At 42.6% G+C, this 15,792-nt stretch overlaps 1 protein-coding gene across 2 annotated transcripts in view; it reads left to right on the forward strand.

Moving 5' to 3' along the window:
- Positions 1 to 4,655: 4,655 nt before the first annotated feature.
- LOC102787828 (band 4.1-like protein 1) overlaps positions 4,656 to 15,792 on the forward strand; it is a 100,107-nt gene continuing 88,970 nt past the window's right edge. The window contains exon 1 of one of the 2 annotated variants that reach the window (XM_087840510.1): positions 4,656 to 4,850. The gene's annotated coding sequence lies outside the window, so the exon portion shown is untranslated. The remainder of the gene's footprint in view (positions 4,851 to 15,792) is intronic. The other variant, XM_087840511.1, reaches the window with a different exon arrangement.

Below are 15,792 nucleotides of genomic sequence, written 5' to 3' on the forward strand. Positions count from 1 at the left end.
GGAAATTTACTGATAATAGGCGACATAGACACCTCCTATATGAGGCCAAAAGGTGTGCGGGGGCAGGGGGTTCAGGATGCTATTAGACATGCAGCCAGGACAGAGCAGAAATCAAGTTTCAGCTCTTTAAGACTTAAATATGCTGTTGGCCTCTCACAAGTTTGGTTTCCCAATTTTGGGGAACCCACTGGTAGAATCCAAAAAGGTGACTGCAGCAGGCAGCAATAATACTGATCTAGGTAATGTGAGATGGATGAGCCAGAGGAACAAATAATTTGCACCAGTTCTCACCAGAATTGCCGTTTTGTTTCCTCACAGCATGTCAGAATAATTGAACTGAGCTTAAAACCCTTTTCATCACAGGGGGGCAATTTAAGCAGGCAAACAATTTCCAGCACCGCCACCGATTTATAAAAAGTACATTTAAAAAACAAATACGCACAAGGTGAACTGAGACAATCTTCTGCTCCTAATGACTTTAAATTAGTCTTGGAAGAAATGTGGAATTAAAATACACGACTGCTAATATAGCCCTAAAAATAATATTTTAGAAAAAATATTCTGGCAGCTTTTTCCACAATTTCAGAGGTTCTCATAAAGATGTTAATGAAAAGCAGATCATTATGATCATCATTACAAAGAATAATTGCTACCTCATGTTTCAAAGGGAACATTAAGGTGATAGTTGAACCTCAACCGGCAGCTCTGACTCATGTTTCTGTGCTTACTCAGCCAGTTTGGATAATTCAATTCTAAGCAAGGGACTGGAGCCCGGGATCAACTTATTAACATCCTGATTGTCTATGAATATGCATTACTGGTGTGCTATGTCCATCCCCGTGTCTGTTCCACTTTCCTCTGAGGCCATCGTCTCACTTCACTCTCTTCTGAAGAGCCATTATGTTTCCCACTGCAGAGGAGATAGATGCTTCATTATTAAACAGGCTGCCTTTGAAGTAGTTCGGATTGATCTGTCCACCCGCAATTTAAACAATCCTGCGTGTGTTAAGGAGAGGCGAGCGACAAGGATCAATAGCTAAACACTTATAGTAATTTCATTTTTGACTTATAGCTCGGCGCATCGTGCATGCAGATCTGGCCGGCTTGAACTGGAGTAACGGAGGAACACAGCCACTTAAACCACTCTCAGCCTCAGAATACTTTCACACAGAACACATGCTTGTTTTCAAAGTGCAACACTTTTATCTCTCACTGACTTTTAGGCTGTCTCATCTACTATTCAGTTCTCTCAGTGGAAATGTCTTAATGATGCAACTTTGGGAAAAGACGATCAATTTACAGACGGATTACAAACGAAGAGGAGAAAGCTGAATAAAAAATGGAGAAACATAACACTGGATAAGTACGAACAAGGACCGAGTGTTGCCCCCCCAGTTGCGTGCATCAGAACAAAAACAAGCTTCTAAACCCCTTTGATACTACACAGCACTACATGTACACATTTTGTATATGAAGTGGTTCAATCTATCGATCAGTATCTTAGAAAACATTTTAAATTATTACAGAATGGCAAACATAGCATCTTACATTACCTATTACATCACTTTCTAGGTTGTGAAGATACCAAAACATTGCAGTGATTTTTAGCTGTACTACAGCAGGGATTAGGTAACATTTACCAATTATGTCTAACTTTATTTCAATAAAATATTGAAGTGCTTCTGGCTTTGTTTTGTGTTATGGAGCAGTTGTGGTGCTATTGTTAAAAAACTGTCAAGATCAACACAAATTTTAGCAAATAGCCATTAGCACCCACCTGTTACTTTAGGTACACCTTGCTACTACCAGGCTGGATGCCCCTGTTTCCATTTAGAAGTGCATTCATAGATCACAGTGTTGGAAACATTCCTCGGAGGCTTTGGCCCATATTGACATGATAGCATCGCACGGTTGCTGCAGATTTGTTGGCTGCACATCCATGATGTGAATCATTCATTCCACAAAATCCCAAAGGTGCTCTATCAGATGGATCAATGCTTTCATGGTGTATGCGCCAAATTTCTACCCAACCGTTCAAATACTGCCCCATATTTAGGACCCATCGGACCAGGAAACATTTTTCCAGTTTTCTGTTTTTCTGACGAGGCCATGCAAATTATAGCTTCAGTTTCCTGTTCTTAGCTGACAGGCCTGGCCCCCGGTGTGCTCCCATGCTTCAAAGTTGGGAGCGTTGCGCATTCAGACGTCGTCTTCTTCATAGCTCGGTTGTATTGAGTTGTTGTTTTTGAGCTACGGTTGCCTTCCTATCAGCTCGAAGCAGTCTGGCCATTCTCCTCTGACAACTGGCATCGTCGAGGCATTTTCTCCCAGAGAACTGCTGCTCACTGGATCTTTTTTTCTGTTTCAGACACAACCCCAGAGATGGTTGTGCAGAAAAATTCCACTAGATCAGCAGCTTCTGAAATACTCTGCCCAGTCCATCTATCACTAACAACCAAGCCGCGTTCACCTTTCTTCCCCCATTTTTGATGCTCAGGTTGAAATCTAGCATGCCTAGATGTCTTGAATTGTTGCCATGTAATTGGCTGATTAGATATTTGCATTAGTGGGTTAAAAAGGGTACTTAATTAAGCGGCCAGTGAGTGGATGCTCATAAGGGCACCTGCAGTCAAGTTCTAAAGATAATAAGTGTGTAATCACAGTAACCTGTTACTAAATAGCCACGCTCGATACTTTCAAACATTAGAATTTGACTGAATATGCAATAAGGCCGGTGACAAACCATTCACACAAAGTGAAGTAGAACCATACTGGGAGCACAAATTAATTGTAGCATGTGGAATGACTTTAAACCTCTGAAATGCACTGCTGCTGCTGGAAACAAAGCCCAGAAATGGTAAAACACTTCATTAAACAGGTGAATAAAGTCATGTGCATAGAAAAAACAAAGGTCTTAAATTTAGATTTAGCTCACAGGTCCAAAACATATTCCAAAGTAAGGCAGTGGATTCATTTTAATATGCAGCCCAAACCAAAATTACACATCAAAGTCTTTACAGGTGTTGGGAAGTGGTACACACAGACTACACAGACTGACATATAGTTGCAAGAGATGTCTCGACTCAGTTTGTGCTAATGAAATAAAATAAAAATTTAAAAAAAAATCTGGGTTTTGGAGTTTGAATGAGCTTAATCTGTTCCTCTGCTCTGCTTGAGGCTAGCAGCTCAAGGCTTCATTAGCTCCATAACACACAGAAATCCCAGATGGAGCCGTTGGTGGTTAAGTTGTGTTGAGAGTAATGCAGGCATGAGGTTTTTACAGAAAAAAACACATTTATGGTAAATGATTTAGGATACATGTTCTTTGATACTGACCAGCTTTTTAATGAGACTGTCATGTCCAAGCTGGACTCTTCTCCAGTGCATCGTTTAGAGCTGTTTTGTCAAAGCATGAGGTTTCCCTTCATGTCTGTGCCCTGATGCTCTGAGTTAGTGAGAGGGAACTGTTACTCCTGCTCTTGATGTGTCAGTGAGCATGTTTATTGTTTGAACGTGCATGTTTTAACCCAAGCAATGATTTTTTAAGTGCAAAAATATAACCAATTAGCACCAAGAGCAAACTTGGCAGTTTTCAGATCAACAGTCTAACCATTTTGTTTTTGGAGCCTAAACCCAAGCAGCGAGTGGGAAAACTCAAAAGGTGAAAAACACAAATGTCCTACTGGGACAGGAACAGCGACCTCCTGCCAAACAAACTGCAACCTTGGCACTAGATTATCTGACTGTAAGAGTTTTTAGGAGTTTGCCTTGCTAGTAACCCTGAAAGTAAATATAGTGTATAGAGTCTCATGACAATCTTACACACTGTCTGCAAGCTTTCCCAGCATACTGCAGCACTCTAGCCCTGGCTTTCTGAGAACAGGAAAGGATTAATCAAAACAGCCTCAGCAATATCTCATCAGTGATTAATTATATCTAACTCGGGCTCTCAAAATAATAGCCTACCTTGTTAATTTAGCAAGCACAATAGGGAACTGATACCTCCGTATTATTGCTTTTCATGGACACGCTCCCATTATTTTTATTTACAAGAGGGGGCTGAATAAGGATGCCCTGCCCTTTGGGCCAATAAATCCCATCATCTCTGTATGCAAAAAGTGAGGGAGTCAATAGGCTGTGTGCTGTTAGCTGTTGACTTGGTGATGAAATCAGAGAGGGGATTGTGCCATCCTCATCCTGACGACACTACAAGAAATAAGAGCAGCTCCTCGCGCAGTTAGGGTTTATTATATTGGCTTATTGTAAGACATGTTATATATTTGATTGCACGAGAAGCTGTCTAAAAAAAAGAAAAACTAAAGGAAACACATTTAAAAGTGTTTATGTGTCACACTGTCATGGCACACAGGGGTACGTGAACGTAACAGCAGTGGAAACAATAAGAGATGGTGTCACCTCGCTGCCCCATTTCCCCCTGCTTTTTTATTCAGATGTGATCACTTGTTGACAGAGAGGGGCTTAAAATGTTCTTGCTGGACTGACACCAGCGGGGTTTTTTCCCCTTTTTTTCCTTTCTTTTGCGCACTTCCCCCTCAGCACGCGGACAGTACAGGCTATGTGCCCGAGCGTGTCTTCCTCCCTCCTCCTGCCTGCCTCCCTGCATCTGACAGCGTCCCTCCCTCTTTCTCTCTCCTCCACCTCCCTCTCTCATTACGCCTTTCACCGGCAAAACTCCAACACACACATACACACACACATAAACACACAGACACACGCGCCACCTTTCCCTTAAACCGGGAAATAAACACGAAGCGACGGCAGGAGCAGGACCGAACTCCCCCGGCCCGCACCATCCATGGTCCTCCCCTGGATGTCTGTCTGACAGGAGGGTATGTTGACTATCTTCATCTTTTTTCTTTTTTTTTTTTAATTAGCACACTGTTGGTTTTTATTTGAATGTCGCGCTTTGCTGCTTCCTTCCTTTTCCACACGTAATTGTATGATCACGGCTTCTTGTTACGGTCTTTTTGTGCTGCAGTGGGGCGGGAGGGGACGGGGGCTTTTATCCAAGCTGCAGCTACTTCACGTAGAAGCGATCATTGTAGAAGGCGCACGGACTATGCCCGCTTGCCTGCGCCGTCCTCTGCCGAGGGATGAATAACATTGTGGGAATGGAGCAGGGGCAGGAGCGAGTTGTTTGCGCCCGCTGGTATCAGAGCTGCAAGCCTGCAGCCAGGCAGCCCCTCCCTCCCTCTCTCTCTTATATATACGTGATGTTTTCATCCTGAAGTTGAAAGTTGCTGCTTTAAGAACAAAATCGCCTTCTGTGTTTGTGTCTCAGCCTGTCAGGGCAAACTGGATCTTCTCTTGTTTAAGTCTGTCCGTTCTCAAATGCACCCATCAGCACTTATGCAACAGCCACCCTGACAAATGCACACACACACACACACACACACACACACACACACACACACACACACACACACACAAAGAGAGAGAGAGGAGTTACTTGCACAATGTTGCCTCCCATCAACACCTCTGGTTTGCCCACACAAAGCAGTTATATTTAGCTTCCAAAACAAAGTGGAGGGGGTGTACAGTGCATTTCATGCTGTAAAACCCACAGTGAGTGATTCTGTCAGTGCTGTGGCCTGAAACAGTGACTTTAGTTGAAAACTGTGAAGGCAGTTTGGCCGCAGAGGTGAACACTGAGGCAGGTCACATTATGGAAGTGACCTCCCCTTCGCCCCCCTGCCCTCTGGCTTTCACTAGTTATGTGGACTTGGTTGGAGAGTTGGAAGGACTTGCCTTCAGGATGCTTTAGTAGGAATCTTTCAGCATTTGCATGGCTTTCCCAAGGACATTTGATAGCTTTGATGTTTCATGCCGATTGAGTTGTTAACAGCTGATGCAAAGGGACATTTCCAAATGTTTATAACCTCTTCCTATTGATTTTGTCATCCTTAAATTTGTGCAAGTCAGACAGTCCCCTCTGCAGCGTTCTGGCCTGCTCCCTGCCCCCATACAGGTGTGCTTATGGCACTTTGTCAACGCATTTCTTCAGGCCGCACATGCACCGTCAGCCTCAGCTGGCAGGCCTGCTGTCACACCGCATCTATGTCGTTAACATCGGACACACTCCTGCTCCTGCTGTGTCAGCCTTGCCTAATCAGCCTGCCAGCCAGCCTCCCTCCGAGCATCACCTGATGCTTCTTCTCCTTCTTCTTCTTTTCCTTCACCAAACACCCCCACCCCCACGCCTCCTACCTGCAGGGGAGCCATTACCTCATCATCTCAGCACCAGTTTCTGCACTGCTAGCTCATCATTATTTTTGCAACAAATTGCGATCATACGAAGTTCAGACATGGGAAAGTGCTCCAAACTCGACGATTCTCTGTGGCTTGTCTTTTTTACTGTAGTGTACACACAAAGTTTCGCTACTGATGTGCACACGTTGGTGTTTGTGCGTGATGCTCGAGGGTACTGCTGGGATTTCACAGCCCAGCATGCTGCCTAACAACATTTGCAATTCAAATGAGTTTGTATGAGGCATCCGAAGCAGCCCTCCTCTCCTCTGTGTCTCTTTGGAGGCACTCGTGGATGAACTCAGCCATTTCTTATTTCAGTGTTAGGTCTCTGTTGGAAAAAGAGGGCAGTTACTTGCTTCTCAGAGCCACAGAGGAGGAATATTTTAAAGTAGCCGTCTTCCTTCAGCCGTGTTTTAGTTTGCATGTCCTTTAGCATTTGGTACAGGAACATGTAAGGCTGCATAATTATGCAGGGTCACCCTGATGTTACAAACATTAATAAACAAGGCACCAAGGCTGTGTGGGTCTGTGTGCGTGCGTGCGTGTCCTGCACTCTGGCTGTCATTGCTGTTGGCCTAGCTAAATGTTTTTTGACCCGTCGTGTTTTTGTAGCTTGGCCAGTGTGGTCACGTCTCTTCCTGCCTGCTGAACTCCAGGGACCAATCCCAGACACACACACGCACAGAAATGTATTTGCACTTCTGTGTTTGTGTAGACTACCCTGATCCCGACCCTACCCGTCTCATCTAAATGCCTCCTTCTCTAACCTTCAGTGTTATAATCTTCACAAGCATGGATGCATCAACTTTCAGTGTAACAGCATCGATATTTGTGGCTGTGATTCTTTGAGCTGTTCAGTGTTTGCATTCTGTAGATGCTTCTCTGTGTAGTTGTTTTCACCAATAGTGGGGCTGCATTCAAATGGCATTTCCCCCACAAGGGCGCACAACGTATGCATGCGCAAGACGTGATGTGGAAGACAAAAGTTTGTGTGTTCATAGATTACGGATCTGATCATTAGTTATCATTTAATAATAATAATAATAATGAATAATAATAATGGATTGCATTTATATAGCACTTTTCGGGGGCCCTCAAAGCGCTTTACAATTCCACTATTCATTCACTCTCACATTCACACACTGGTGGAGGCAGCTACAGTTGTAGCCACAACTGCCCTGGGACAGACTGACAGGGGCAATCAGTCAGCCTCGCTGACTGATATGGCAGCAAGGCTGCCATATCGCGCCATCGGCCCCTCTGGCCAACACCAGTAGGCGGTAGGTGAAGTAAATGGTAAAATGGTAAATGGCCTGTATTTATATAGCGCTTTACTAGTCCCTAAGGACCCCAAAGCGCTTTACACATCCAGTCATCCACACATTCACGCAGACATTCACACACTGGCGATGGCAAGCTACGTTGTAGCCACAGCCACCCTGGGGCGCACTGACAGAGGCGAGGCTGCCGGACACTGGCGCCACCGGCCTCTCTGACCACCACCAGTAGGCAACGGGTGAAGTGTCTTGCCCAAGGACGCAACGACCGAGACTGTCTGAGCCGGGGCTCGAACCGGCAACCTTCCGGTTGCAGGACGAACTGCCAACTCTTTGAGCCACGCTTTACCACAAGCATGACTGTCATTATTAAAAAAAAAAAAAAAAGCTGCACAAAGAGTCGTCTCAGTCCTCATTTGGAGACATTTGTGCCTTTCTCATTATGAAAAGATTTGCTGCACCCACAAGTAAAAGCAAATAAGCTGAGATTGAAATGTAAAAGCATTGCTGTTGTGATTCATTATTACAAAATAATAAAGTTAATGAAAACAAAATATTCAAACCAGAAGCAGCAAATGGAAAGCGGTGCTAACTCTCCTATGTTTTCAGACATGGAGTAGTGTAGTGAGGAGTAGCACCACTAGTCATGCTAGTCATGCTTCCTATCAGTGAGTCTGCAAGGGTTCAAGTGATGCAAATTCCATCATCAGAGGATGTGTAAGATGTTCTATATAGAACCATGATGACAGTGTTTCAAGAGCGATATTGATGGTTAGCGATGTTATTTTTCTTTTACACACAAACATCAAAACACATTTTCCTAGCATTTATTTTGTGTAGTTATTTATTTACTAATTTACGCACATTTACTGTGCTCGGATTAGCTCGTTGTTGTTTGTAGGGAACAGGGAGTACCCACTGGTGGACAAAATATGCAATGTCAACACTCAGACCATGGTTGAAGGGTGTTTCTTCAGTTTCTTCTTTGCGTTTTACATTTTCATTTATCAGTCACCCAGATCAGCAAATAGCTTTAATCAGATGATAATACCCCATAAATCAGTTGGGCGATAGTTCTCTTGAAGATTAAGAATGGTGAAAATGCCACGTATCCCTCAGAGTTTTATTAAGTGCAGTTTGATGTTCTCCTGCACAATTTCTGAACGTTGGTCTGACAGTTACTTTGTAACTACTTAGTTCAGAGCAGCTGTCAATCACTGCTGTCAGTCGTGACAACATCAGATGCTTTGTAATATCAAATAAATGATGCAAAGTAAAATTTGACATGAAGTATATAATAAGAAGCCGTTAATTTGCAGTGTTTTCGATTTGGATTCTATTGTGGTTAAAGTAGTCTGGCAGGAGCTCACGTGCAAGCTACAAATTATTGGTTGAAATGTGCTTTCGAGCAACAATGTTAAATGGGAAATAGTATGTGACAAACATTGAATCAGTAATGCCATCTTCCTCTTCAGTGAGTCTCTGTACTCCAACTCCAAGGTCGTGGACTGCAGCTGCCTCTCAGCGAGTGCACCATAGTGGCACATTAAGCCATTCCCCACCTGCTAGATTGAGTGAGTGGCCATGCAGCTCACAGCTGATCTCCAGGTCAGAGCGACGTCTAGCATTCTCACGTCCACGGGTTATCAGACAGGAGAAGGATATCAAGGACCACCTGAATAGGTAAATGGTTAGGAGTGACTGAACTTTCAAAATAAGAGCACACAACTGTCTACTAGTGACTCTATAGTGTTGTTCTTTCAGGCAGATGAAAGAAAAAAAAGCCTAAAGGCTGCTAAAAAATCCAAGGAGAGATCTATAATAACGTGAATCTGATATGTAAGAGATCATGTTTGGGGATTTATTTTCTCATGTCTCCTCGGCTAAAGAGAGGTATTTATGACCTATAATACAACCAGCCACAAGGGGCACAATCAAGATACTTTGGCTTTGCTACTGGGAGGCTGTCATTTTTGTCCAATCTCAAGCCTATGCTGACTAGAATGCTGACTACTTTTACATGCAAATCGAGCATAGCCTACACACCGTGTGTCTAATGCCTGATACCTGATAAGAGATGAGTAGTGCTGTGTTACTGATTGTGGGCTGATACAGCTGTAATTTTAGAGGTAAAGCAGTAGCCGCAGCACTCTGCAGATTTGTGTTTGTTTAGCCAATATGCACAGAGAGGGAATCTTTTCCTGTTTTACACACTCCTTTGTCAGCTTGATTTGGGGGAAAAAAAAAACAAAAGAGGATAACACAACATTACTGCCACTGAGTCTGACAACATAATTGCAGTGGTTGCGTGATTTGTTTTTTTAATGGGGATCGAATTAAGCCTCAGCAGATTGTAGCGTCCACTGCAGTCCTGTCAGAATATTATTAGGGTTCAGGCTGGAACATCATTGTTTCACAGTCTGTCTCGGGGTTGCCAGCAGCAATGTCGACACTTATTTGGTCGTCCCCCGTCTTTATGTCACAGGTCTCATTTTAAGCCAGTTATATCCTGCTGCTGTCTGTCTGATCCAGCCAGCGTTTTTTAGCTTTCTACAGCTTCTAGCGATTTATTTCCTTCTTCCAGTTGCATCATTCTGTTGCCCTCAGATGTGAGAATAGAGAAGGAGGAGCTATTTCATGCTGTAAGACAGTTTTATGTTGCTCTTCTGTTTCCCACCTTCGGTCACATGTGTCCTCCCTCCCCGGCGATGAGAAGCAGGGGGGGGAGCAGCTGTGGCTCAGCTCGCCTCAGCCTCATGATTACAGTGACTCAGCAGGTTGTCCTTCTTTTTGCTCCTTTTCCTCCTCTTCTTTGCATACCCGCGCTCGTCTCCCTCGATCCCTCTTCGCTGCCGCCTCCCTCGAACAAATCCCCTGCCTCTGAAGGATGAGACTCATCATGTTGTTGTCTGGCTTTGATCTGGCTCACGATATCCCATAATGCTCCTTTTTCTTGCCTCCCCACAGTAAAGGAAAAATATATTTTACAGGCAAAGTTGGTTCACGCGGGGCGGTGAACAGCAGCTGCTTCTTTTCAGGTTGATTATTCCGCCTTCGCTGAGGTCTGCTGTGGAAATACTTTTATCCAGCTATTTTGGCCTCTTCCAGCAGCTATTGTTTCCTTTTGGCCGCTTCACCTAATTAGAGCTGTTGCATTCAACAGTTGTGGAGGAAGGCTAATTCCGCTGTTGATCTTTGTTCATTTCTCCCTGTGATTGCTGAGCGGGATCGTCTGAGTTTTCCGCGTAAAAATCCGGTGAAACGAGAAAAAAATAGTCGGTGCCAAGGTCGATCTCTGTGCAAACTGTTAATAAATTCATAAATCAAGACCTAAAAAGAGGATTAGGCGAGATTAGGGTTGCAAAAAGTAAAAAAAGAATCACAACAATAGCCTGCTTACTGCTGATTAGCAAAATACAGATGAGGCAATTTGCATAAAATAATTTTCGAGCATGATTAAGTTGCACGTTGCAGGTAAAGTAAGGCTGCACTTGGCCCAAGTGCTCAGTGATTAAAATGTTGCTGCTGCTGCTGCTGCGTGGTTAACGAGATACACAGCTCAGCTAAGGACAGTAGGTACACTGTGATCTCTACATTATATTTTACTGGTAATTAAACTGAAGAGGATTGTGAACCAAATGCCTTGTGAAGTAGGTGGGTGTAGTCTGCAGGCAGGCTGTGTTTGGCTGTCTTCTTGCTTCTCACCCAGTGGTCCTCCGTGCTGGAAAAGATGTTTATTGAGGGTCTTGCTGCTGCTGTTTGTTGCAGTGGTCTGTGGAGGAGTACAGTAGGCGCACCTACGACTCCCACTGCCTTCGGGCCCATTGTGTGGCTTTTAAACTGGTCGGACAGGTCGGAAGGCAGATCCAGGCACAGTCATTACTCTGCACTGTGTACAGTCATGCTTGCTTACAGAGTGTGTGTTTACACTTCTCAGTTTATGCTGCGGAAACACGTGACGCACTTGTGTGTGTTTTTCTCAGTTGTTCATACGTTTGTTGCACCGACTTGTTTGTGTTGCTGCGTTTGGAGCTTCGTGAAGGATCAACTGTACTGCGCTGTACACACAGAGAAAATCTGTGGCAAAGCATGCAAGCTGTGTACTTACTCATACATCAAATCCTATTCATGACGTCATCTTTTTTTATATCACAACCAAGAAACCTCTTCAGCTTCACATATTTTCTTCTGTCACAAATCCTTTTTTACCTAATGGACTTTTTGTAGAGTCCATTCGGTAGCTGTGTCGTGTGATTAATCATGCCAAATTATTGGTATTGGCTCATGTTAGTCCCGTTTAACCTCTCACGTCAATTGTAAACTGGCTAAATGTTTAGAAATGGTATCATGACAAGCTAAAACACTGACAAGCTAAAACTGTCAGAACTTGGCATGAATGATAAATATGTAACAAAAATATTAGTATCTGAATTGGCTATTGGCCAAATGCACTGCTTAAATGAAGTGAAAGGATTTCCTTTCATGTTAATCAGAGCCTATCATCAAGTTAGTTAACTTTCTGTGATATTGATCTGGTCAGTCAGCACGTGGCAGACGTGAAAGGAGCCGTGGAGAACGTTATGCTGCCTGTAACATCATTTAGCATGACCAGTGTGGTGTTGGGTCAGTGATGGTCAGGGGAGACCTTTTCAAAGGACGGACAGAGAGAAGTCTACGGTCTAGGCAATGGCACTGACTGCCATTAGGTCAGAATTTACACTGGTCCTGGGTTCCTTCTGGTGCACGACAAAGCCCAGCCTATTGCAAGAACGTGCAGGCAGCTCTTAGAGGATGAAGGAATTGATACCATTGAATGAATAGACTGTGTAACTTTACTGACTTAGTCTGTGACTGAATCAGCACAAGTAGTAACCTACCTACCAGGAACCTGCTGGATGCTAAAAGGCTAAACAGCCCAGAATGTGACAATCATACGGTCAGATGGTGAGGTTTTCCTTTTTATTATTTCTTCTTGAACTTTCAATCAGAACTTTGAGCTATTAAACATGAAACTAAAGGCACCGAAGGACTCAGACTACTTGAAATTTGAACATCTATACTTTCATCTGCAAAGGAAGACTTTGTGATAAAATGGAAAGCTATAAAACAACTCTAAATGGACCGTATGATTAAATTGTTTGGCCATCAGTCATATATATTTTACATTATTTTTGTCAGTTTGCTACAAAATGTGGAAACTTTGTATTTACGTTACAAAGCGTACCATATTTTAAATTACTCAATGCATGAGTCACATCTTCCACGCAGCCATCAGTAACAGTAACTTATGCACATAATAAAATGATCGGCTTTTAGACTTAAAATGTAGTTATGATAGAGAATCCATCACAGTGAGTTTTGTGACTGTGAGCTTAAGTATGACTGCCTTGTGGCATGCAGTGGGAATAAATGAATAGATAAGTGCAGTTTGTATTGACTGTACTGTGAAGCTGCACTGACGGATGTAGCAGACTCCTAGTAGGTACAGAAGTTGTGCAGATCTTCAGAGCAAATCCATTAAGAGTTTTGATTTTTCTTAAAGCAAGAGTAAACACCAGCCTACACTGAGACATGCAGGCACTTCATATGGTCTGTCTACTGCTTTCCTGACACATTTAAACAGGCAAGGATTTTGATCTCTTTGAAAAAAATTGCACAAAAAAGTTGACACACATTTTTTAGTCACTTAAATACATAAAAAGGCAAAAAAGACCAGTAGCTACAGCAAAAGACACAAAAAGAAATCTCCAAAAGCCCTAAAACATGCCAGGATCTACATGTAACTCTTGCAGCAGTTGGTATCAAAGTGTAAACGACTGCTCAGATTTGATCTGTGTGGCGAGCCAGCAGTCATAGCTGTTCAAATGAAAGAAATCTCAAAATATAGTTGTTTGACCACAGTAATAATAGGCCGTGTTTGCACAGAGGAAATATAGCTTTCCAGGAGAAGGAACTCATGATAACCGTGAAACATGGAGGTGGGAGCGGTCCAGTCAAACACTGGGAGCGAGATGCGATGAGCTATGCATCAGATCAGAAAGTGCTTAGACCTTTCAACAGGAAGATGATCCAGACCGCACTAACCCGTCGAGGAGTGGCTCTAAAAGAAGAAATGGAAGCTAATGGAAAGGCTCAAAGCCCTGATTAGAATTGATCATTGGGTGGAGACATACAGTAAAACCCTTAAACATCTGTGAACTGATAGAATTATACATGGAAAAAAGTTACAGGTTATGAAAAATTTTAGCTTTTTCTGTTAAAGGGGGGTCAAGCGTGTTGCTACTTTTCCCGCAAAAGAATAAGATATGATATTAATTTGCTGTTGAACGACGTACAGAAAAGCACGTTTTCCTTATGACTGTTTTCAAGCACACCTTTACAGGTAGGTATTGTTTCAAAGAGGATCAAGTGTCTACTTGCACAACTGTGCTGAAAAAGTGGATACATTCACCTTAAGTGTTGGCAGTGCTTACTTTGAGCTTTTGCTTTATCTCCCACCCACCTTTTTTTATACAGGTGAAACACGTTTCTGCACATACTGTGAGGATTTATGAGTCACAGTGTTCATTTTATGACTGCTTTACCTTCTCTTTGTATTCTGACATTACTTTGTAATGCAGTTGTTGATTAATTCAGTCCAGATGTTTAGTCTGAACTTTATTCTAGATTGTTATGTAACCAACAGATAACTTAGACAATAGCTATATAATAATATTCTGTAATGCTTTTAATATTTTATTCATAACAAGGTAATCGTACAGTTGAACATGAATAAAATTTCATGCACTGATGTGAATGAAACAAAAATAAAAAAAGCTGGATGGGGTATTGTTGTCTAACGGGCAGCAGTACTGGAGGAGGAGAGTTAACATAGCATGGAAAAATGCTAACAGCAAAGATATTTCACCTGTGCTGCACCGGGAGTTCTTCTTTGTCACGTTTGATTTTTTACTTCATCACAAACTGCCGTTTATCTGGTTGCGGCACAAAGCCGCCCCTCACTGAGCCTAGCGAGGTGTCATTGTGTTAAAAGGGAGTTTTTCCTTCCCACTTTCGCCAAGTGTTTTGCTCACATGGGGTCATCTGATTATTTTAGAATCTTTACCTTACAGTATAAATGCATGCATAAATTGCCAATATATAAATAAAAATTGAATTGAAATTGAGGGCTGACATGCTTTCTCTCACTGTGTTCAATCTTATACTTGTCAGGAAACCTACATTTTTGGCTACAAGAAACGAGGAGGTAGTGTGACCGTAAATATGTGCACTAATGACTGTCACACTAAGCTAAAATGATAAAGGTTCTAATAAGTTTGTTGAATGACATGAATATACTTTTTCTTTATCTTGAGCCTGTTGTCATTTTTTGTGAAAAATTCACTAAAATTATATTCCTGCGTATACTTACATGCTACATTCTTTACTTTTGGTTTGAGTAAAGAAACACGAAACTGATGTCTCCATTCAGTCTCATCATTACAGTATAAATTATTAACACTGGTGTCGTACAGGAACAGGAACAAGTCAATTTTTACTTAAAGATTCTTTAAGCTCAGGGTTAGCTTAATTAATTACCTACTTAAGCTAATTTCTAGCTTTGAAGTTTTAGCTCTTAGTGAGGTAACTGTAAACTTCTTCTATTACTTCTGCCTGTCCAACATTGCTGACTTGAGTGCTTGTTCTTTAATGTAGTTTCCTGTCTTGTTCCTTGGTGTGCTAGCATGGCTCGCACTTCTTTAATAATGTTGTTGATTTATAATCAGCGGGCGCTCCAGTCTGCAGTGGGCCTATCTCTGCAGCAGTTATCCGTGTCCGTCGGTGCCAAACTCAGAGTAGAGCAACTACTCCTTGTCATTCTGTTCAACAGCAGCGTTTTGTAAAGGAAATGAAATGTTGTTGTATTTTAGGGTGGTCCACTCCTGCTTGAAACTGCTGTGCGTTGGCTTTTGATCACTCATGCATTTGTATCGTTATCTCTCCCCGCACAGCACTCTCACTTCTCTCCCCCACCTGCACTCATAAAGTTGTAAGGCTGTTCCTCAGTAATGGAAACCTCTCACTGTTTTGGCATCAGCAGCTCCCTCTGTGATAGTCAGAAAGTGTTTTTTATATAACTGGAGGCTTTTCTTTCATTCTTCCACAGTTTCAGAGCTTTTTGTTGTTGTTGTTTTTTTTGCTGGCATAATGCGTTTGACTCTGCACGTACTGATCATTCATGGATTCTTTGTCATCCATCGATTTA

Source organism: Neolamprologus brichardi, chromosome 5 (genome assembly GCF_056152115.1).
Source record: "Neolamprologus brichardi isolate AB-2024 chromosome 5, ASM5615211v1, whole genome shotgun sequence".
Taxonomy (NCBI): Eukaryota; Metazoa; Chordata; class Actinopteri; order Cichliformes; family Cichlidae; genus Neolamprologus; species Neolamprologus brichardi.